Here is a 23,798-nt window from a genome sequence, read left to right on the forward strand (position 1 = left end):
TCTTCTGATACATTCTTTCCGTCCCTCCCAGCCTCTCAGTATGGACCCCCTAAGGCCTGCAGGGATACCTGTTGTGTGTCCCAAATGGCACCCTATTCCCTACAAAGTGCACTACTATTGACCAGAGGCCTATGGGCTCTCCGCTGTTCAGGAAATCAGAGTTGCAGGACTTCTAAGAACAAAGCAACAATGAGAGAACTGGGAAGTGTCCCAAATGTCACCTTATTCCCTATTTAGTGCTATATCCCATAGGGTTCTTGTCAAACAGTAGTGCACTTTGTAGGGGCATGTGCAATGAGGCTGCGTACGAACGGAGTACAAATGGAAGTATCACATCACTACTGTAACAAGCAAAAGATGTGGACTGGAAGGATTCAGGCTGATTTCCATTGACTCTGGCTGTCATTGATTTGCTTTTCAGTTGAGTTGTTACTGTCATATTCCATGACTGTTTTACAATGCTTTGACAATTATGTTGAAAAATCATCTAGTCAAGTTCATCACAACATATGGTATAGGCCGCTTTAAAACATCAACGCCTTGCCTTGAAGGGTCATACATGGTTTAATACAGCTTTGATGTACATTTTTTACTTCTCTGCGTCATCCTCTTGAGTAGCTTTGAGGTAGGATCAAGTAGCGTTGACGAAGGAGATAAGACAGCCATTGTTGTTCGGCAAAGAGCCTTTTGCAGTATTGTTGACATTTCCTGTTAGATCGCTGGTCTCATATCCCTCTGTGCATAGGTTACAGGCTTAAGTGTTCACTCATTTTCACACATTTACTCTTCAATGTCCTCATATTATATCCAAGGTTAGTTACAGTGCAAATAGGACTATGTAAGTGTACTGTGTGCACTGGTAATCCATTTTGTGTTGATTTACCCCTATTTTTATAATTGGTTTGTCACTTTTAATTCAAATGAATGTGGTAGCTGTTCTGAAGTGGTTGAATGTCACCATTCATTCTTAGGCTGCTTTAATAAAAGTAGATAGGCTTGAGTGGCATCGTAACCTCAAACACAGCTGGAGGCATATGAAGTCTGTATTCCAATCCACAGACACTCACTATGCTATAGCTATTTTGTAGCTATAGAGAGCTGATTGGCCATGGCCTCTGTTGGTATGGAAACCCGCCACAGAGCAGGCGGGTGGGATAGTGTGGTCTCAGAACGAAAAGAAAGTCAACCACCTCCTCTTGAGGACCAATTTGCTCCGAGGCTCTCTGAGGAAAGGCCTGTTGCTTACATTGGCCCCGCTTACCATTTAAGGCCAGGCTGCAGCAGGCAAACGTAACCTTTTCCATACCAGTTTGCTCGCAGACTCACTGGAGACCCAGGGAGGGAGAGATGGAGAAAAAGAGATGAGCAGGAGTGAAATACTGGCTGGCTGTTTGAGGGAATTTCGAGGGAGTCAGAAACAGAAGTATCTGTTGCATTTGTGCAGTTCTTGGTTGCATCCCAAATGGCACTATTCACTATATAGTGCACTAGTAAAAGTATGTACACCTTGTCTGAATCTTCTGGTCTGCTGTTGTTCAGTTGACCTCTTTCAGCCCTGACACCTCTATTTATCTGTCAGACAGTACCCAGTCAACATACCCAACATACCTAGTCAACAGATAACAACCTTTAAAGGATAAAAGCCATTGAGAATTGATTCACCAATATGAACCAACCAGTAGCTGAGATTGGTGAGTGGTAGGGAATGACAGCTTTTATTTGACCTTGTGTGAGGGTCATGGTGAGATTTGCTGTTTTTGACACACCTAGAGCACCTAGAGGGGTAATAGACTAATTTGTTGCCTATACAATATATTCTCCAAAAAAAGTCAGTATAGTATACATAAAGATGGCTGAATTGTAGGCTGTAGTACTGATGTCAATGAACTCATGATATTAGTGTTTAAACATTTAGCTAAACCTAGGCTACCAGATTAGACTAAAAAGACAACCCAAAACCTCAGAGTTCGTCCCTAATTGCACCCTATTCCCTATAGTGCACTACTTTGGACCAGAGCCCTATGTGTACCTGATCAAAAGTAGTGCTCTAAATAAGGTATCTGTTTGTCTTTCCTTGTGTTGAAGGATGGAGGATATCTCCTGAGAGCACGGGACTTCCTGGTGTTTGTGTAGGGATGTAGGGATTGGGTTGGATGCAACAGCGATTGCACTGCCATGGTTGGCTGGAAATGGAGAGGCTTTAAGGATCAGGAGTTTGGGTGTTTCATTGTAGTCCAAAAAAGCACCACAGTATGTGTCTGATAGAGTGCTACTTTGCTCAACTCATCTGCCATAGACATTCATTGGTGGACACAAAAGTAAGAAGAGGTATACATTTTTTTGATGTGTGTCAAAGTGTGTGTGTATTATGGAGCTTTAATGTAGATATAGACAAAACATCTCCTGTGCAAGCTCTAATTCTACGCACTTTCTAGGACACTAGACGGGGGCTCGTCTCAGCCTGAAGTCAGGGAGCCAGGAAACAATCAACACAATTCAATAATCACCAGCTAGGACTGTCCGTTCATATGGAGTCAAGGCATTTCTCTGGGTTTATTTACCTTGGATCCAATTCCATTTGCTTTTTAATTTCATGGCCAAGTGGACCTCCCTGACTTCCTGGCCTTCCACCCGGGGTCGGACCCCCCCCTTTCCCTGCCTTCCCACCCCCTGACAACACAAACTGTGGGCACAAAGGTCACGCCACTCTCCTATAAACCACACATACACACGATGAAGAGGTCCCTGGCTGCATACTCACACGGACGCACGCATGTATGCATGCACGCACGCACACACACACACACACACGCAAGCACTGTGCGCATACACATACAGAAACAGCTGTTCCTGGATCACTTTGCTTGTTTCCCCTGACATCCTCCATGTAGGAAAGCCACGGCTGTGGCTATCAGTCGAGTCTCTGCACAGCATAAAGATGTCATCGGACAGGGACTGTAAATCTCACTTAAAGCACTGTGAGTCTTCCTAGGGAGGAGGATGTGCTGTGTCACGAGGCAGAATACAGAGTTTCCAGCACTGTGACAGTTTAAATGCACAGGTTGAGAAGTAGCAGTGGATGATGGTTTTGGAGGCATTGTAAGATAACCATGATGGATGATGGTTGAGAGGGTGAGGTCAGGAAGTTCCTTGGGATCAGGTCTACCTTCTGTAACACAGCAGATTGTGAGAGGAAGCCACAACTCCAGCTACTGGGAGACCATGCTGACTCCATGCTGACTCCATGCTGACTCTGAGGTCTCCACGGTGTGCAGGTCCAGTCCAACATCAACAAAGCAGTGAATGTTTGTAAAATCACAAACACAGAATGATTATAAAAGAGAGCTATCTATCCTTGTCTTGTTCAGATCCCCTACTGACTGAATGTGTAAACTCTCCCAGTGAACCTGGCTCCAGTTGTTTGTGTATGTAATATGCACTGCAGGTATGTGCAGGATGTTTTGGTTTCTCCGCTGCTCTTTGCTAAAGCCATTATTTTTGGCGGAGAGTTGTCATGGTGATCCTTAGCTTGATGCTGCTGCTAATTCCACAAAGTTTAAGTAGAGAAAGACAAGGAAACCATTCAATGCAGAAAGGTGTTGGTGTGCTTCTATGTGTGTTGTTAACCATACACTGCACTGCACTTGTTTTGGGGCTTTTTTTGTTTGGCACCCTATGATTCATATGATGGTATGAGACATGGTATGAGATGGACTCAACATGAGACTCAAGAGACATAACTGAATTATATTTGATCAACACAATTAATTATTTGTATATGCCAGGATTAATAATCAACTCTTCTGCTGATTGGCTACAACAGGGATATGATGTTTCCTGTATTGAGTATTTCCTGTTCAGCTTATTCACTGACATTTGGCCCTTGGCAGTCATAGCAATTCCTATCCTCTCTCTCTCTACATTGTGCTAGGCTTTTTCATTCACTGAAATGCTTGTCCAAGGTGTCTGCCAGATGCAGACAAACATTGCGTCTCAAATGGCACCCTATTCCCTACACAGTGCACTACTTTTGATGGGCCCTGGTCACAAGTAGTGCACTACATACGGTAGGGAATAGGGTGCCATTTGGGACGCACACACAGTCATACATAGTTATAGTAATGATAACAATTATGAAGTCTATGCACTTACTGTGCCCCCTGGCTCCTCCTGGAGACACTGATCTTTAACATAGAAGCTTTTTAGTGTGTGTATGTTCTGTGTGTGTGTGTGTACGCGACCTGTAATGTCTAAGCTTTGTAGTAGCTGTTGATGCTGTAGATGCTGAGGGAGTGATTTATCTGCTGCACTGCTGGTGCTCCTCCTGGGAGCAGTCCGTCTGCTGTGAGGAGGCTGACTTTGACGGCTCAATACACTTTGACTGAATGATATCAGAGACTGCATCTCAAATGGCACCTTATTCACTATATAGTGCACTATGTAGGGAATAGGGTGCCATTTTGGACGCAGACAGAGTTCCGGTCAGGCTCCTGGGTAGTTTAACCACAGAACAGACCAACTGGCACTGTCGATGATTGAGCCAAGGATGTTAGTCTTGGCAAGAGCTGTGAACATTTAATGTTTCTATTCCCCCTGTGTGTTTACGACAAATGGATTTGGATCTGTCTTTAATTAAATAAATATAAAATATGAATATAAAAAATCAAGACCCTACTGGAGTCGAACCAAGGTATGAGTTTTTCTCTCCTTTCAGACTTAGTATTTAAGCCACAAAGTCACTGTTTTAGTAAACAGCTGAGGGATGGGCCTGGAGAAATGTAACTATTCTCAATTTCATAGACCGAGCTATGGATGCAAGGACTGACAGCATTTATGTTATATTCTATGGATGTAGATTGCCCCTTTAACAAATGCTGCATGTTGGTGTCACCAGAGACCTGTGACTGTTCCTAATAAAAGGGTGATGTAATGCACAAGCCCCTCTCTGTCTGTCTGTCTTTTGGCCCGGCAGGTTTGCTGCTGAGCTGTTAGTTCATACATGCATAAAGCCATACTCTACAGGCCAAGTCTGCATCCCAAATGACACCCTATTTGCTTTATAGTGCACTGCTTGTGCATAGGGCCCTGGTCAAAAGTAGTCCACTATATAGGGGTATAGGGTGCTATTTGAGACCACACATACAGTAGAGTGCTGATAGCTGACATATGTGACAAGCTCCCCACTTGCACCATGACACAAGAATTCACACACTTCCTCGCCATCAACAGCTGCAGTTTTAACAAGGGCACAGAGATTCAATTACTTTCTGTTTTTCACTTACACATTTTCATCAGCTGGGCAATGGAGGAAATGTGGTAACTAGATGTGGTAACTAGGTTTCTGCTGCCTGAAACATGGAGTACTCTGTATCCCGGCTATATTTAATGAGGAATTGTAGAAGAATAAGATAGTGGTACATTGAAGCCAGAATACAGTGCCCCCATTATGGGTTACTTTGGGGCAGAAATATGATGTATAAACTTGGGTCCACAGAGAGTGGCCGTGGGAGGGGAGGTTTTCAGCTGGGGCCAATTTTTGGTGTGTAATTCCTGCTATAAAGAAGTCAACATCAGCGTGGAGGTAAAATAGAGGTAACTCTCAGGTTTTAAGATCTCGGGTGGGGGGGGGTTCTCTCTTCCTGCTGTATCTCTTTCTCTTCCTCACACACTCTCTTTCAATTCAATTTCAGGGCTTTATTGGCATGGGAAACATGTTTACATTTCCAAAGCAAGTGAAATAGATAATATACAAAAGTGAAATAAACAATCAAAAATTTACAGTAAACATTACTCTCACAGAAGTTCCAAAATAATAAAGACATTTCAAATGTCATTATGTCTATATACAGTGTTGTAATGATATGCAAATAGTTAAAGTACAAAAGGGAAAATATATCAACATAAATATGGGTTGTATTTACAATGGTGTTTGTCCTTTTCTTGTGGCAACAGGTCACAAATCTTGCTGCTGTGATGGCACACTGGTATTTCACCCAGTAGATATGGGAATTTATCAAAATCAGGTTTGTTTTCAAATTCTTTGTGGATCTGTGGGAAATATGTGTCTCTAATATTGTCATACATTTAGCAGGAGGTTAGGAAGTGAAGCTCAGTTTCCACCTCATTTTGTGGGCAGTGTGCATATAGCCTGTCTTCTCTTGAGAGCCAGGTCTGCCTACGGCGGCCTTTCTCAATAGCAAGGCTATTATCACTGAGTCTGTACATAGTCAAAGCTCTCTCTGGGTTTCTGCATGGATTCCTCTGTTCCATTTAATTTTCTAATTTAACCTTTAACCTAGGCAAGTCAGTTGAGAACAAATTCTTATTTACAATGACAGCTTACCCCGGGCCAATTGTGCACCACTATATGGGACTCACAATCACAGCCGGATGTGATGCAGCCTGGATTCGAACCAAGTACTGCAGTGACGCCTCTTGCACTGAGATGCAGTGTCTTAGACCACTGCGCCACTCGGGAGCCCAATTTACTCAGTGTTTGAATTGCAGGCAGCAGCCAGCCCATAGACCTTTCCCCAGCCTTTCTCCTCAGCCCAGTCTCTCTCCTCCAGCCCCAGCCAACCAAGTCTCCTTGGCCGCTCTGCTCTCCCTGCCTCCCTCCCCTGTCATGAATGAGGGTGAGGTGGTCTGGGACCCCAGCCTTGTCTTCTATGGGTTGTATGTCTGTGATTGTGTACAGAGAGTGGGGGTACGTTTGTTGGGAGTTAGTAGTGTTTCATGTCTGTACTTTCTATGCCTGTCAGGTTTGGGTGACATCCATTGATGTGTGGGTGAAATTAAGATATTTGAATGTGGTGTGCATTTCACCAGAGGTGAGAAATGTGTGCTATACTAACTTATTTGTGTCCTTGTAGCATGTCACCTCAAACTGTTATGGGTCAGTTTATGCTAACTAAATAAGAAGAACAGAAGTAAAGCCAATGGATAAATCTCTACTGGAATTTTCTTCAGATGGTTTTAAGGCACAAACACTGGCATAGCCCCCCCCCCCCCCCCGAAATTAATAATCGATCGATCAAATGTATTTATAAAGACCTTTTTACATCAGCAGATGTCTCAGTGTGCTATACAGAAACCCAGCTTAAAACCCCAAACAGCAAGCAATGCTGATGTAGAAGTACGATGGTTAGGGAAAACTCCCTAGAAAGGCAGGAACCTAGGAAGAAACCAGGCTTTGAGGGGCGGCCAGTCCTCTGGCTGTGCCGGGTGGAGAAAGTACATGACCATTAAGGCAAGATTGTTCTTCAAGATGTTCAAACATTCATAGATGACCAGCAGGGTCATTCAGAGGTCAAGACAGCAGGTGCAGTACAGAGAGAGAGAGTCAAAAACAACAGGTCCGGGAAAAGATAGCATGTCCGGTGAACAGGTCAGAGTTCCATAGCCGCAGGCAGAACAGTTGAGGAATGAGCAGGGTCAGCTATACCTTAAGGACTCTTTATTCATGTTCTCATTACATGAAGTGTAATAAGACCACTGATGGTCTGTAAAGTTCTCAAATGTTGATAGATTTAAACAAACAATATTAGAATCTCCATTTTCACAACCATAAACCGTCAACTCCATCTGCATGATAGATTACGATAGAATATTTGGTTCAAATATGTTACATTTAATTTGGTTTTATAGTCATTAAGCAACTGAGGAAAAAAACAAAATTGCTACTGCATATACCACTTGAATGTATACCAAATGTTTGTCAATTCCGTAAAACATTAACTCTTTTTTGTCTAACGTGAAACTCAGAGTGCTAAAAGATCTGAGAGTGTTTTATTGGGGATTTCCAAATGAAGAATTTTCCATGTTTTACAAATGTTTGTATCAAACTTGTATTTTTAAAGGTAAAAATATGTCTGTTTTGATTATCTGTTGTTAACTCCGTCAATGACTTGTCAACTCCGTCACTGATGACTAAACCCCTTAAGATATACACTACAGTTCAAAAGTTTGGGGTCACTTAGAAATATCCTTGTTTTTGTCCATTAAAATTACTTAAAATTGATCAGAACGGTGTAGACATTGTTAATGTTGTAAATGACTATTGTAGCTGGAAACGGCAGATTTTTTTATGGAATATCTACATAGGTGTACAGAGGCCCATTATCAGCAACCATCACTCCTGTGTTCCAATGGCACGTTGTGTTAGCCTTTTAAAATTATAAACTTGGATAAGCTAATTGATCATTAGAAAACCCTTTTGCAATTATGTTAGCACAGCTGAAAACTGTTGTCCTGATTAAAGAATAAATAAAACTGGCCTTCTTTAGACTAGTTGAGTATCTGGAGCATCAGCATTTGTGTGTTCGATTACAGGCTTAAAATGTCCAGAAACAAAGACCTTTCTTCTGAAACTTGTCAGTCTATTATTGTTTTGAGAAATGAAGGCTATTCCATGTGAGAAATTGCCAATAAACTGAAGATCTTGTACAACGCTGTGTACTACTCCCTTCACAGAACAGCGCAAACTGTCTCTAACCAGAATAGAAAGAGGAGTGGGAGGCCCCGGTGCACAACTGAGCAAGAGGACAAGTACATTAGAGTGTCTAGTTTGAGAAACAGACGCCTCACAAGTCCTCAACTGGCAGCTTCATTAAATAGTACCCACAAAACACCAGTCTCAACATCAACAGTGAGGAGGCGACTCCGGGATGCTGTCCTTCTAGGCATAGTTCCTCTGTCCAGTGTCTGTGTTCTTTTGCCCATCTTAATCCTTTCTTTTTATTGGCCAGTCTGGGATATGGCTTTTTCTTTGCAACTCAATGTGGGCCACCAATACTTCTCGGAGATAGATTGAGTAGTACGAGTAATACCTGGATGTCCAGCGATGACAGTTGTGTGCGCCCAGGTCAGCAGCCGATCCCTTATCCCCGTGGGAACGTAAATGCGCTCAAGAGGACAAGTAGTGGTTGCGGGTTCCCTCTCCAGAGCCTGGCGAATGTCCACATCTACGTCCCAGACCACAGGGGCTACGACTCGAGAGGGAGGAATTATGAATGCATTCAGGACAGGACCCTCTCCCGAATAGTAGAGATGGGACAGGGCATCGGCTTTGGTGTTCTTTGAACCTGGATGATAGGTCAGCGTGAAGTCAAATCTAGTAAAGAAAAGGGCCCACCTTGTTTGGCGCGGGTTCAGCCGCATCGCTGTCCGTATGGACTCCAGGTTCCGATGGTCGTTGAGGATTACGAATGGATCCTTAGCACCCTCCAGCCAGTGTCTCCACTCCTCTAATGCCTACTTCACCACCAGGAGCTCTCGATCGCCTACGCCATAATTCCTCTCTGCAGAAACAGTTTCTTAGAGTAATACGCACAACGATACCATTTTTGTGGATTACCTTGTTGTTGAGACAGGACAGCTCCCACGCCCACCTCTGAACCGTCCACCTCCACCACAAGGGGTAGCGTAGGATCTGGGTGTTTGAGCAATGAGGCGGAGGTGAAACGTCCCTTCAGTAGGCGGAAGGCCTCGTCAGCTGCTGGACTCCACACCAACCTACGGGGTCTGGCCCGCATCTACCTTCTTAATGTCCATCATCACTCCTTGCGGGCTGATCTTGTAGCCTAGAAAGGAGATAGCTTTCTGATGAAATTGGCACTTCTCTGCCTTGACATATAGTTGGTTGGCCAGGAGGTGTTCCAGGACTACTCGAACGTGAGCGTTGTGATCCTCCAAGGTAGCCGAGTAGACCAGGATGTCGTCGATTTACACGACCACCTGGCATCCGAGCATGTCCCGGAACACCTCGTTGATGAATGCCTGGAACACTGATGGAGCATTGGCAAACACACAGAAAATCCAAGATGGTTGCCAATCAGTCTGTCCGTTTGTATGTGTGATCCTTGAGATCCATGTTTTTATGTTTTAATGACCCTGATCCTGTTCAAAGAAGGAACACATTTTTATGTGAAGGTGGATGCTGTATATAACAACAATTATTTGTATTCTATTATTTACTTGTACAAAGATTTCTGATTGAGAAGGTGTCTGTCTGCGCACAAGGCCAGCTACGCGAGCGCAGGTGCGCACTGAAGGCTAGGAGCGGAGAAGCAGTTATCGGATTGGAAAACCTGAAACAACGTGGGCCGTGGGAAAATCTATGTTGTTTTACACAACGTCTACTGGACGTTGCAAACCTGTGCTGAAATACCTCTAAAAAATGACATTATGTATCTGTTACTGTGCCTGCTCTTTACTCAATGCCATCCTGGATTTAATAGGCTGAATGATCAATGGGTGAGTGAATTATCTTCGCCTTATGCCCTACAATTTGCAAACACTCCGACGAGACCATCATGTCACTACCACAAGATACTTGGTCTCTCTCTGCAATTGCATTTGTACCACTCTCAAACGCAAATGGACCTACACTTGATGGCATACTTCCAAAGTCTCAAACTATTGAATTACTTTTTTTCTGTGGGCAACTGAGATATATTGTTACAGTTGAAGTCGGAAGTTTACATACACTTAGGTTGGAGTCATTAAAACTCAATTTTCAACCACTCCACAAATGTCTTGTTAACAAACTATAGTTTTGGCAAGTCGGTTAGGACATCTACTTTGTGCATGACACAAGTCATTTTTCAAGAATTGTTTACAGACAGATTATTTCACTTATCATTCTCTGTATCACAATTCCAGTGGGTCAGAAGTTTACATACACTAAGTTGACTGTGCCTTTAAACAGCTTGGAATATTCCAGAAAATGATGTTATGGCTTTAGAAGCTTCTGATAGGCTAATTGACATCATTTGAGTCAATTGGAGGTGTACCTGTGGATGTATTTCAAGGCCTACCTTCAAACTCAGCGCCTCTTTGCTTGACATCATGGAAAATCAAAAGAAATCAGCCAGGACCTCAGAAAAATAATTGTAGACCTCCACAAGTCTGGTTCATCCTTGGGAGCAATTTCCAAACGCCTGAAAGTACCACGTTTATCTGTACAAACAATAGTACGCAAGTATAAACACCATGGGACCACGCAGCCACTCAGGAAGGAGATGCATTCTGTCTCCTAGAGATGAACATACTTTGGTGCGAAAAGTGCAAATCAATCCCAGAACAACAGCAAAGGACCTTGTGAAGATGCTGGAGGGAACAGGTAAAAATGTATCAATAGCCTCAGTAAAACGAGTCTTATATTGACATAACCTGAAAGGCCGCTCAGCAAGGAAGAAGCCACTGCTCCAAAACCACTATAAAGGAAGCCAGACTACGGTTTGCAACTGCACATGGGGACTAAGATCGTTCTTTTTGGAGAAATGTCCTCTGGTCGGATGAAACAAAAATAGAACTGTTTGGCCATAATGACCATTGTTATGTTTGGAGGACAAAGGGGGAGACTTGCAAGCCGAAGAACACCATCCCAACTGTGAAGCATGGGGGTGGCAGCATCATGTTACGGGGGTGCTTTGCGGCAGGAGGGACTGGTGCACTTCACAAAATAGATGGCATCATGCGGTAGGAAAATGATGTGGATATATTGAAGCAACATCTCAAGATATCAGTCAGGAAGTTAAAGCTTGGTCGCAAATGGGTCTTCCAAATGGACAATGACCCCAAGCATACTTCCAAAGTTGTGGCAAAATGGCTTAAGGACAACAAAGTCAAGGTATTGGAGTGGCTATCACAAAGCCCTGACCTCAATCCTATAGAAAATGTGTGGGCAGAACTGAAGAAGAGTGTGCGCGCAAGGAGGCCTACAAACCTGACTCAGTTACACCAGCTCTGTCGGGAAGAATGTGCCAAAATTCACCCAACTTATTGTGGGAAGCTTGTGGAAGGCTACCCGAAATGTTTGACCCAAGTTAAACAATTTAAAGGCAATGCTACCAAATACTAATTGAGTGTATGTAAACTTCTGACCCACTGGCAATGTGATGAAAGAAATAAAAGCTGAAATAAATAATTCTCTCCACTATTATTCTGACATTTCACATTCTTAAAATAAAGTGGTGAATCTAACTGACCGAAGACAGGGAATTGTTACTAGGATTAAATGTCAGGAACTGTGAAAAACTGAGTTTAAATGTATTTGGCTAAGGTGTATGTAAACGTCCGACTTCAACTGTATGCTTTTATTGTTGATCTCTGGTAATGTGCGACCAAACCCTGTGCCGGTATATACCGGTAGATACCGATTCCCTATGATTTTAAAAACAGAGCAGGTTTTGGCATCTTGCATGTTAATGTCAGAAGTCTATTTCCAAAAATAGACGTGATTAGAATATGGGCCAAAACGACAAATGCAGAAGTAATGGTTTTATCAGAAACTTGGCTAAAGAAATCTGTGCCAAATAACTTGATTTATATTGATCGATACACGGTTTTTAGAACGGATCGGATGAGTAAAGGAGGAGGGGTTGCAATTTATGTGAAATCCGAGTTTATCACCTCTGAAATTCTCTCGATTACCAAAGCCAAACATTTTGAACCACTTGTGGTTAAAGTGAACGTATATAAGGACTCCCACATCACTGTAGTCAGCTGCTACAGACCGCCCTCGGCTTCGGGAGACGCACTAAGCTCTCTTTCTGATGTCCTGCACAAGTTAAATGACTATTCATTATTTTAGGAGATTTGAACTGTTACATGCTTTCATCTGTATCAGACTCTTTTAAAGAACTGTGTGACTCTCTGAGAGAGAGAGACCGAATCCCAGAACACCTAACAAATCAACGCCGAATCCCAGAACACCTAACAAATCAACGCTATTGGACGTTATTCTAACGAATACCCCTCACAAATACACATCGACTGGGATATTCTGTAATGATGCCAGTGATCACTGTGCAATTGCTTGTGTTAGAAATACAAAAATGACCAAAGCCAAAGACATTTTAGACAGTTTGATGAGCAAGCGTTCTTACATAATTTGTACCATAATACTGACAGAGTAAGTCTGATTCTCCATGTTGACACTGCCTGAGACTATTTTATATGAAATTTGTCTCGATCTGTGATAAGCATGCCCCTGTGAAGAAATTTTGAATCAGTGGAAGGGACAATCCCTGGTTTTCAGATAACTTGGCAGAATTAATTAGAAAGAGAAATATCTCTTGGGCTCAAGCTAGACATACAAATGCCCCTGTTGACTGGGTCTCCGTCAGAGCGCTAAGAAACAAATGCACAGGTTTGATCAGGAAGTCCAAATCAGATTACTATTTAAATGCAGTCACAGAGAACCTAAACAACCCTAACAAGTTCTGGAAGCTAATCCAATCAGTCTCAGGTTCTAATGTCTCCTCTGGCCTTCCTGACCATTTAATGATGGATTCTAATGAAGTGAAAGATAAAGCAGATATTGTAGTTTTTTTTAACAAGCACTTCATATCTGCTGGTTCAGTTGGTGGGGCCCAGGCCTCTAATGTAAACTCTGTTACAGTCGACTATAAAATATGTCCTCATGTGAACCATTTTAACTTTGAGCCTGTTTCTTATACTGAGGTCTATAAACCACTAAAGGCTATAGACACTAGAAAGACTGCAAATCCAGAAAACCTGGATGCCTACAGTACATCTTAAAGCTAGCAGTTAGTATTATTTCTGAACCTGTGGCTCACATTTTCTACTTGTGTCTCTTGACCAATTCCATACCCAGCATTTGGAAATAAGCTTATGTCCTCCCGCTGCTAAATGGTGGAGATCCCTCAGATGCTAATAACTATTGTCCCATCTTTAAACTCCCTATCCTGGCCAAAGTCTATGAATCCCTAATGAACTCAGTTAAAAAACGTCTTAATTGAAAAGAACATACTGAGCGGGGTTCAGTCTGGCTTTAGATCGGAGCACAGCACCACAACTGCAGCTATGGCAGTGGCAAATTACATCGTTAATGCACTTGATAAAAAGCAACATTGTGCTGCTCTGTTTGTGGATTCATCAAAGGCCTTTGATTCAGTTGACCATGAATTGATGCTAGCTAGACTCAGAAACATTGGTCTCAGTGAAGGGGCTGTAAATTGGTAAACAGAACACAATGTGTATATACAATGTATATATTTCTTGAGATTAATAGAGGTGTGGGCACACCTATATATTTAGCTCCTGTGTTGTTCTCAATTTGTATTAATGATTTGGGAAATGGGATGCAACCAGCAAAGTTACATCTATATCCAGATGATACAGTCATATATTCATGTGTTCCTTCTCTGGTTCAGGCTGTTGAAGAGCTCCTGACTGCTTTTCAGTCACTGCAGGCCTTCCTTTATGGTCTCAAACTGGTCTTGAATGTACAAAAAACTAAATTCCTGACCTTTACCAGAGCTAGAACTCTGCCAGAGAACGTTAGCATTGTCACATTTGGTAGCTTATCTATTGAAAAAGTGTTATCCTACAAAAAGTTAATGTGGTTAATCTTGTGACAAAGCTTACATTGAAATTGGGTTTTTATTTTCGTAATAAGACTTGCCGCTTATGGCTAGAAAGAAGCTTGTTCAGACCACTTTTCTCTCTGTTATTGATTATGGTGACTTGCTGTATATGCATGCAACCTCCTCCGTCTTACAGAGACTGGACTCTGTTTATCATGCATCCTTGCGCTTTATTACAAATGCCTAGTCACTCACCCACCATTCCACATTGTACCAAATGGTAGGTTGGGCCTCACTTTATATGTGCAGAAAGATACATCTGTATGTGTTCATCTACAAAGCTCTTTTGGACAAACTCCCTCTTTACCTCTGTAGTCTGGTCTCCTTCACCACCAGAAGTTACCATACCCGGTCTGCTAGTTGGTTGCTACTTAAAGTCCCCAGGACATTCACAGTATTAGGCAAGACTGCCTTCTCTTCTTGTGCACCAGAGGCATGGAATAGTCTACAATCCATGCTTCATCAAGATATGTTAGTGCCACTGAATGAATTTAAAATATTGATGGAAGACTGTGTTACAGAGGAGTGTAAATGCTTTTTTTTAGGCTGGATCATGTTGTATTGTTGTATGTTTTAATTATGTAATGTATTGATTGTTTCTACCTTCGTGGCCAGGTCTCCCTTGAAAAAGAGACTCTGGGTCTGAATGGGCTTTTCCAGGTTAAATAAAGGTTAAATAGATTTAAAAAATAAGCCAAAATGAATCACCAAGTACTCGTAGTGACCAGACATCGTGCTGAAAGCTGTCTTCCATTCATCCCCCTCATCAATGCGGATGAGATTGTATGCACTCCGCAGGTCCAATTTGGTAAAGAACTGGGCCCCGCGGAGCTGCCGGCACCAACGGGAGAGGGCAACAATACTTGGTGATCTAATTTAGTCCTCGGTAATCAATACATGGGTGTAATCCTCCATTCTTCTTCGCCACGAAGAAGAAGCCTGCTGACGCAGGAGACGTGGACGTGCGGATGAAACCTTGTTGGAGTGCCTCATAGATGTACTCCTCCATGACCTTGGTTTCAGCCACCGACAGAGGGTGCCTAGATCGACATTCGGCTGCCTAGATCGTGATTTTCATCCTCGACCATGAGAGGGTGGGGTTATGGCGTTGGAGCACCCTGGAATTCACTAGCGCTGTAGAAACAATACATGAGGAACAGTCAGCTAGTGTGCTCGACACTAAAAAGGGTGATGAAGATGGGATACTCACACCTGCCCCAGGAGGTGGAAAATCACGTGACCGTCCCTCTGCTCTCAGGGATCCCGAGTTGAGGCGTAAGCTAGTGCCCCCCTTGGCCACAATAGGGACAGAGCCCCAGCTGTTTACGTCTGCGTTGCTCCACCGCAGGGAGGCGGGTGACCCCTACCTCCGTGAGTTCAGGCTCTGATACAGAGCTTTCACTGAGGGAGGGAGAGAAGCGATGAGGGTACCGATGCTCCCAAAGTAGGTTATCCAGACGGATGGCCGTCGCGATGAGTGCGTCCAAGAAGAGGTTGTCATCTCGACATGCCAGTTCCGTCTGGACCTCCTCGCGCAGACCTCTTCTGAATAGCATAAGGAGCGCCGGCTCATTCCATCCGCTGGATGCTGCTACTGCCCGGAAGGTGAGCACGTACTCGGCAGCGGTCTGGCCATCCTGATGTTGTTGGAGTAGGTGCTCACCCCCCTCTCTGCCCTCCGGTGGATGATCGAAGATACCTCTGTACAGAGCAAAGAACCACTCATACGAAGCCAGCTCCTCCTCTCTTCTCTACCAGACGGCCGTAGTCCACCCCAAGCCCGCCCAAATAACTGTGGCAACCTTGGATCTCTCATTCTCAAAATAGAAAGAGCACTGGAGTAGGAAGCCACGGCATTTTGATGTGGTTTCGTCATATTTTTCCGGGAGGGACAAACGGGCATCGCTGACCTGGGCAGACTGCTGAATGGACTGGTGTGCTGGCTCGCTGGGTCAACTGGTGGCAGAGTATCCTCCGCTAGTTGAAGGCAACGGCTCTCAGGTATGTTCGAGACATTGAAGACTGAGAAGAACCTCTTCCATAGCCGTACCCAGTGAAGTGATGGAGTCCAGGTGTGTCTAATGATGAGGCGCAGGTGCACGTAACGATTGTGCCAGGTATTCGTAATGATGGTTGTCAAAGCCAGTGATTAGTAAACCGACGACGTCAAACACCGGAGAGGGGGAGTAGATGTGACAATTTGTGGGGAAAAAAGTTGAGATTGTCCCATCTTTCAAGAATCCCTGAGCTCTAAAACAGAAACATTGTTCTCTCTGTCGCATTGCAAAAAAATATCCAAACTAAAAAATCTTATGCGCTACACCATTGGGCACACGACATGAAATTGAGGATTATGGGTAAGTGTGGCCTGCTTCTAGTCCATTTATTTCTTAAGCAAGCTATTTTCAAATGAGAAAGTACCGTCATAAAAAAATCGGCAAAGCCGTACATGGATATTTTTTTTGAAGGGGACACATTTCTGTAATAATCATTAGAGGACAACGCTGGAGAAGACATGATGGTGTACTGCTTTCAATGGTTTCAGAGGGAGCTCATGTGTTTCCAGCATGTATCATGATGTCAACACAGAAAAAACTCCCCTTGGGCATCCAGGCAGGAAAATGAAGGAGCATGTTCACCAGAGACCTAAATAATTAACTGAAAAAAAGGGTGCTTTGAATTTACTTAATTAAAATGTGTACATCGGTTCCACATGAATGAAACATGTTAGATAAACACACATTTTTTATTTTTCAGTTTACTTATTTTCTTTTTGTCAAGCAAATATAATTTGTTGAAGTAAATGCATTGTAATGGAACATAATCAATTGAACATGATTTGGTAAAGCTAATTTTATTTTAATTAAATGTGTAGCTTCAAATGGATTTGATCATGTTCCCTATACCTGTTCACTACTTAATAATTAACATTATTTTATTGATGATATTACTCATAATTATGTAGAACTTTGTCCATGCAAAAAGTACAGCTCGTGAATCATAAGAGCATGATACAGACAGAAATAAGTCAAGACTGAAGTCCTTTTAAATGTCAACTAAATCAAGAACTGCTGGTAATATTTGAACACCTCCTATTACAAGGTTAAAATTAAGTGGTTCTGTCACGACTTCCGCCGAAGTCGGCTCCTCTCCTTGTTCATTTTTCATGTATCCATTTGTTTTGTCTTGTTCCCTGCACACCTGGTTTTCATTCCCCAATCAATCTACATGTATTTATTCCTCTGTTACGTGTGTATTGTTGACGCGCCAAAATGGCTTGTTTTTTCCGTGTTATTTTTCACGAAGATGTTTATTGTTAAACATAATTCTTGTGACTGTTTTGCGCATTTTGCACTTTTGCCTAATAAAGTGTGCGCCTGTTCACAAATCTCTGCTCTCCTGCACCTGACTTCGCTACCAGTACGCACACATCTGACAGGTTCTAACCAAGATTTCCATTCTATTCAGATTACATTTGAGACATAACCAATTTGATCACTGTATTATTCAGCATTCATAAAAACAAAAGACATGGAGTCTTTAATCTGAATGATACAATTCTGGAGGGAAAAAAAGAGTGCATCTAACCGCAGCTAATGAAATAAGATGGAAGACAGAGGAGATGACATAGTAATAGTGATAGAATATGATGGTGGCACAGAAAAGGAGAGGAAGAGAAAGAAAAAAGGACAGAAGATGGAAACACTTCAATCTATTAACAATCTATTAACATTCCTAAACAAGGTTTTCTGGGTCTTCACCCATATACACAGACACTCCCTTTATGATGCACTCTCATCCGACATCTATGTTGCTATTTTAAGAAAAGAGAAGGATTTTTGAAATGTATGTCTTATTTTGAAGCCCAGTCAACTTTTGGTGTAGAACCACATGTGAATGTGTTTTTGAAGCATAAGGAATTCTTACATCAGCCACAGGTGCCATGATTGATATGAGTCTTCTGCCCAGCTGTCCTCCTCTTCTTCAGAACAACTTCAGCAGGTTATCTGAGTGTATATCAAGTTGAGAAAGAAATTTGGACTGGAGTGGGGTTGTGGTGATTCGCTTAAACTCAACATTGATCTGAAAATAGTAGTTCAACAAATTAGATAAAAAACTGCAGAAAGGAAAATAGACAGGATGATCACACAAGCAGCAATCTAGAGGGTTCTCTACAGGGAGAGAAATAACTAGGCAGTCAGCACAAATGGTGAGAACTCTGAATAAGGCTCACTTATGTGGCAAGCTGAGGGATAAAAATCTTCTACCTTCACCAACAAATCCCAAATAACATACCCAGTACATCAACAATAAGACACGCATGGCTAATTTATCTCAATGACTTCAAAGAGCGCAGGCCATCTTGCCATGAAGTCCTCTACCATGGGTGCGTCATGGACAACTTCATGTGTCCTGTATACAAACATCTTCTCCATTTTGAACTTCACTGTGTCTCTGTTGTTCCTTTTCTTCACGTCGTACAGTAGAGCTTCCGCATGTCCCCGAGGCTCTCTTCTGTTTCTCCTGAGGGATATGTGGGGCAAACATTCACTTCTGCTCTCTTTGGCTTTTTAACACCATAGGCTGCACTTGACTTCCCTGCAGGTTTGTGTTTCAAGGAGTTTATCGTCACCCCTGGACATCCCAGTCTTCTCAGGCGAGTGCGGTAGTTTGCCAGTTTGTATTTCAAACTGGTTTTCCATCCTCCACATACAGTGAAGGAACATTTCTAAGTCAGATTTTTAGTAACCTCTGTTGAGTGGACTTTACTTTGGTGAACAATTAAGGCATTCCAGGCCTTAAATGCGCATGGACAGTCAATGTATGTACATGGGTAACGGACAGTATGGCCGTAATGTGGGTGCTTTAACTTGTAATGATACAAAAGTTAGGACCTACTTGAAACCAATTCTGAACACCTCTTACATTTCCACATGTAACGATCGTCGTATAGCGGAGAAGGAGAAGACCAAGGTGCAGCGTGGTAAGTATTCATAATTCCTTTTAATGAATACGAATACTAGAACAAAACAACAAAAACGATAAACGAACAGTTCTGCAAGGTGACATACACTAAACAGAAAACAACCACCCATAAACACAAGTGGGAAAACAGGCTACCTACGTATGGCTCTCAATCAGAGACAACGATAGACAGCTGCCTCTGATTGAGAACCATACCAGGCCAAACACATAGAAACAGAAAACCTAGACCTACAACATAGAATACCCACCCACATCACACCCTGACCAAACTAAAAATAGAAACATACAAAGCAATCTACGGTCAGGGCGTGACATCACATTTGCACAACACTGGAAAAATAGAACAGAAGTACCATGAGACCTAAAGACTGACATTCGTAGCAATTTTTGGGGTGGTATTAAAACAACCTCTGATAACAGTACTCACCAACACTATATAGCATTTGAATGGGTAGACAAAGCAGCACACATGTAGTAGGAAAACACCATGGACCTGTAAATATACATTTTGTTCATGAAATTATTATTTGTTTCATTATGAAATGCTTGATTCAATTATCTATGGATTTATGCATGCATCCACTCATATGCACCTACATTGAATTGTTTTTATTTTTGTCAAATCATTTTAAATGTATTGATAAATGGACACTGATAATATAAAGTAGTGAAACAATTTGCTCCACATCCCATTTCAATAAGTCACCTTTGCACCACATTTTGCAACATGGAGGCAGCCATGGGCAAACTGTTGAACTACATGAAAGCACCAATCTCATAGGATTAGGTGTATAATCATTAGATCTTAAATATGTATTTTTTTTTTTAAATGTCTGTTTGATGCAAATACATTAACTTTAATTTTTTTAAACTTTTACCTCACATGAAAAAAAATGGCGCACTAAATGCTGCTGCAAAGTGATTGCAGGCGATGTCGTGCACAAGCACCAAAGCATTAGTTAGCTAGAAAGTTAGCTAGCATGTTAGCTAGCTCAAGCGGTGTGCACTCCCCTTTAAACCTTAATTAGTTCTTGGCTTGGTAAATTCTAAGTTCTTGAACAATAGGTAAACATCATGATATTTCGCCAACTAACTTTACCTCCTTGAAAAATGTAAATCTTGACCTAGTCCAGTTTTACTCGTCATAGAAGCTAGCTGGCAACATCGTCTTTTACCTTTAGCTGACATGCAAGTATGTTTCAGGCTCGAGCACAAAATGAGGATATGGAGCAATCACTAATGACATTACTGCTTACAATTCTGATTACAACCACATAGACAAACGTTGAATAAAATCTAGCACCATGCTTACCTTGACCAAGATTCTAGGTACTGTCTTCTCCACTAACGCGCCAGCATTCTTTCTGGAAGATGCTTCTCTCGCGTGGTTTGAATTGTTACTCATCATGAATTAACTTTATTGGTTCACAGTCCCCCTACATGATTCAATCTTGTAGATCTGATTTTGCTTCATGTTGCATTGATTGCAAGCAATGAAATCGCGCTGAGAGGAGAAACAAAACATGTTTGAGTAAATCACACATAATATGTTTTTGTAAATCTGACAGCCCACCTTGTCCCGTTTTTTCAGTGCATTAACAATCCTGCCCTGAGAAATACTCCCCCTAATTCCTCTAATGATTCCTGGTTTAATTGGCAGGGCAATGACCAAGTCTGCATCCTAAATTGCACCCTATTCCCTATGTCACTAGTCACCATTACTTTTGATCTTTACTGGTCAAAAGTAGTGCTCTACATAGGGAATAGAGTGCTATTTGGGACACAGTATACAGGGGTGGTGTAGTGGGTGGTGGTGTAATTGAATGTAGTGTAGGCATTAGGCTGAGGCTCTCCAAGGCCACTTAGCATCCTGTGGTAGGAGCTCTCATCACTAGTCACCATCAATCACTGACCAGACAGCAGGCTTCTAATGCCTGGAGACGTCTTGCCCTCCTCGCTGGCTCTCTGCACACATGGAACAAGACTGCCATATTGCCAACACACGGGCTATGGTTATGTCCCAAATGGCACCCTATTCAGTATTTAGTGTACTACTTTTTTTAAACATACTGTATAAATAACGAATAGGGTGCCATTAGGGAAACAGCCCATTGCTAGGATAAAAATGATATTGCCAGGTCTCCCGATGGACGTAGCAGTCTAAGGCACTGCATCGCAGTGTTGCAGCGTCACTAAAGCCTGGGGTTCAATCCCAGGCTGTGTCATTACTGGCCATGACCGGGAGTCCCATAGAGCGGCGCACAATTGGCCCAGTGTCGCCCGGGTTAGGGGAGGGTTTGGCCGGGGGGCTTTACTTGGCTCATCGCACTCTAGTGACTCCTTGTGGAGGGCTGGGTGCCTGCAGGCTGACTTTTGTGGTCAGTTGAACGGTGTTTCCTCCGACACATTGGTGCAGCTGGTTTCCGGGTTAAGCGAGCGTGTGTTAAGAAGCGCAGCTTGGCGGGTCATGTTTCGGAGGACGTATGACTCGACCTTCGCCTGTCCGGAGCCCGTTGGGGAGTTGCAGGGATGAGACAAGATCGTTAACACAAAATTGGGAATAAAAAGGGGTTAAAATTACATAAATTACATACATTTTATATTTGAGATTCTTCAAATAGCCACCCTTTGCCTTGATGACAGCTTTGCACACTCTTGCCATTCTCTCAACTAGCTTCATGAGGTAGTCACCTGGAATGCATTTCAATTAACAGGTGTGCCTTCTTAAAAGTTAATTTGTGGAATTTTTTTCCTTCTTATTGCACTTGAGCCAATCAGTTGCGTTGTGACAAGGTAGGGGGGTAAACAGAAGATAGCCCTATTTGTTAAAAGTCCATATTATGTCAAGAACAGCTTAAATAAGCAAAGAGAAATGACTGTCCATCATTACTGACATGAAGGTCAGTCAATACGGAACATTTCAAGAACTTTGAATGTTTCTTCAAGTGCAGTCGCAAAAACCATCAAGCGCTATGATGAAACTGGCTCTCATGAGGACCGCCACAGGAATGGAAGACCCAGAATTACTGGATCTTACTTTAAGACATGAAGGTCAGTCAATCCAGACCCAGAGTTACCTCTGCTGCATAGGATAAGCTTCACGGAGTTCAAGTAACAGATACATCTCAACATCAACTGTTCAGAGGAGACCTTGCGAATCAGGCCTTCATGATCGAATTGCTGCAAAGAAACCACTACTAAAGGACACCAATAAGAAGAAGAGACTTGCTTGGGTCAAGAAACACGAGCAATGGCCATTAGACCGGTGGAAATTCGGAGTCCAAATTGGAGATTTTTGGTTCCAACCGCCAAGTTTTTGTGAGGTGCGGTGTGGGTGAATGGATGATTTGCGCATGTGTATTTCCCCACTGTAAAATATGGAGAGGAGGTGTTATGGTGTGGGGGTGCTTTGCTGGTGAATCTATCTGTGATTTATTTAGGATTTAAGGCACACTTAACCAGCATGGCTACGACAGCATTCTGCAGCAATACGCCTTCCCATCTTGTTTGGGCTTAGTGGGACTATTTTTATTTTTATTTTTTTCAACAGGACAATGACCCAACACACCTCCAGGCTGTGTAAGGGCTGTTTTACCAAGAAGAAGAGTGATGGAGTGCTGCATCAGATGACCTGGCCTCCACAATCCCCCGGCCTCAACCAAATTGAGATTGTTTGGGATGAGTCGGACTGCAGAGTGAAGGAAAAGCAGCCAACAAGTGCTAAGCATTTGTTGGAACTCCTTCAAGACTGTTGGAAAAGCATTTCAGGTGAAGCTGGCTGAGAGAATATACAATATATTTTGATTTGTTTAACTCTTTTTTGGTTACTACATGATTCCTTTGTGTTATTTCATAGTTTTGATGTCTTTACTAATATTCTACAATGTAGAAAATAGTCAAAATAAAGAAAACCCTTGAATGAGTAGGTGTTCTAAAACTTTTGAAACTTCTAAATCTTTTCTGCATTCAATTACAGCATTTAAAGCATTATTTGCTGGTTGATGGTATTGATTGAGCAAGCTAGCTACGTTCTCATGCTCGGAGATCCTGTCTGATGTTGCAGATCAATGGTGCTCGTGGTTCAGTGTTTATTGGTCTCCAGGGTATCGGCCTGTCTGTATCCATGAATTTACATCTGGACTCATTCATTCTGTCAAGGGCAACCACAGAGCACAGGGGAATAGCTGAACTTTGCACCAATCTCAGTAAAATGGAAAGGGGAGGTGAAATGTATAGAATAATTCACAGGTCTGCTCTATATCATAATAGTATACATTGATGCAATGCTTCAGTGAAGAGGATGGATGTCCCCATGTGTGAATAACTTATTCAAAATGGTGGAGCTTTTTTCACCTTCTTCTTGAACCCGCCTGGCTCAAGTCTGTGTCCTATTCACCTCTCTCACTATAAAAACGGTCC

This window comes from Salvelinus alpinus, chromosome 30 (genome assembly GCF_045679555.1).
Source record: "Salvelinus alpinus chromosome 30, SLU_Salpinus.1, whole genome shotgun sequence".
Lineage (NCBI taxonomy): Eukaryota > Metazoa > Chordata > Actinopteri > Salmoniformes > Salmonidae > Salvelinus > Salvelinus alpinus.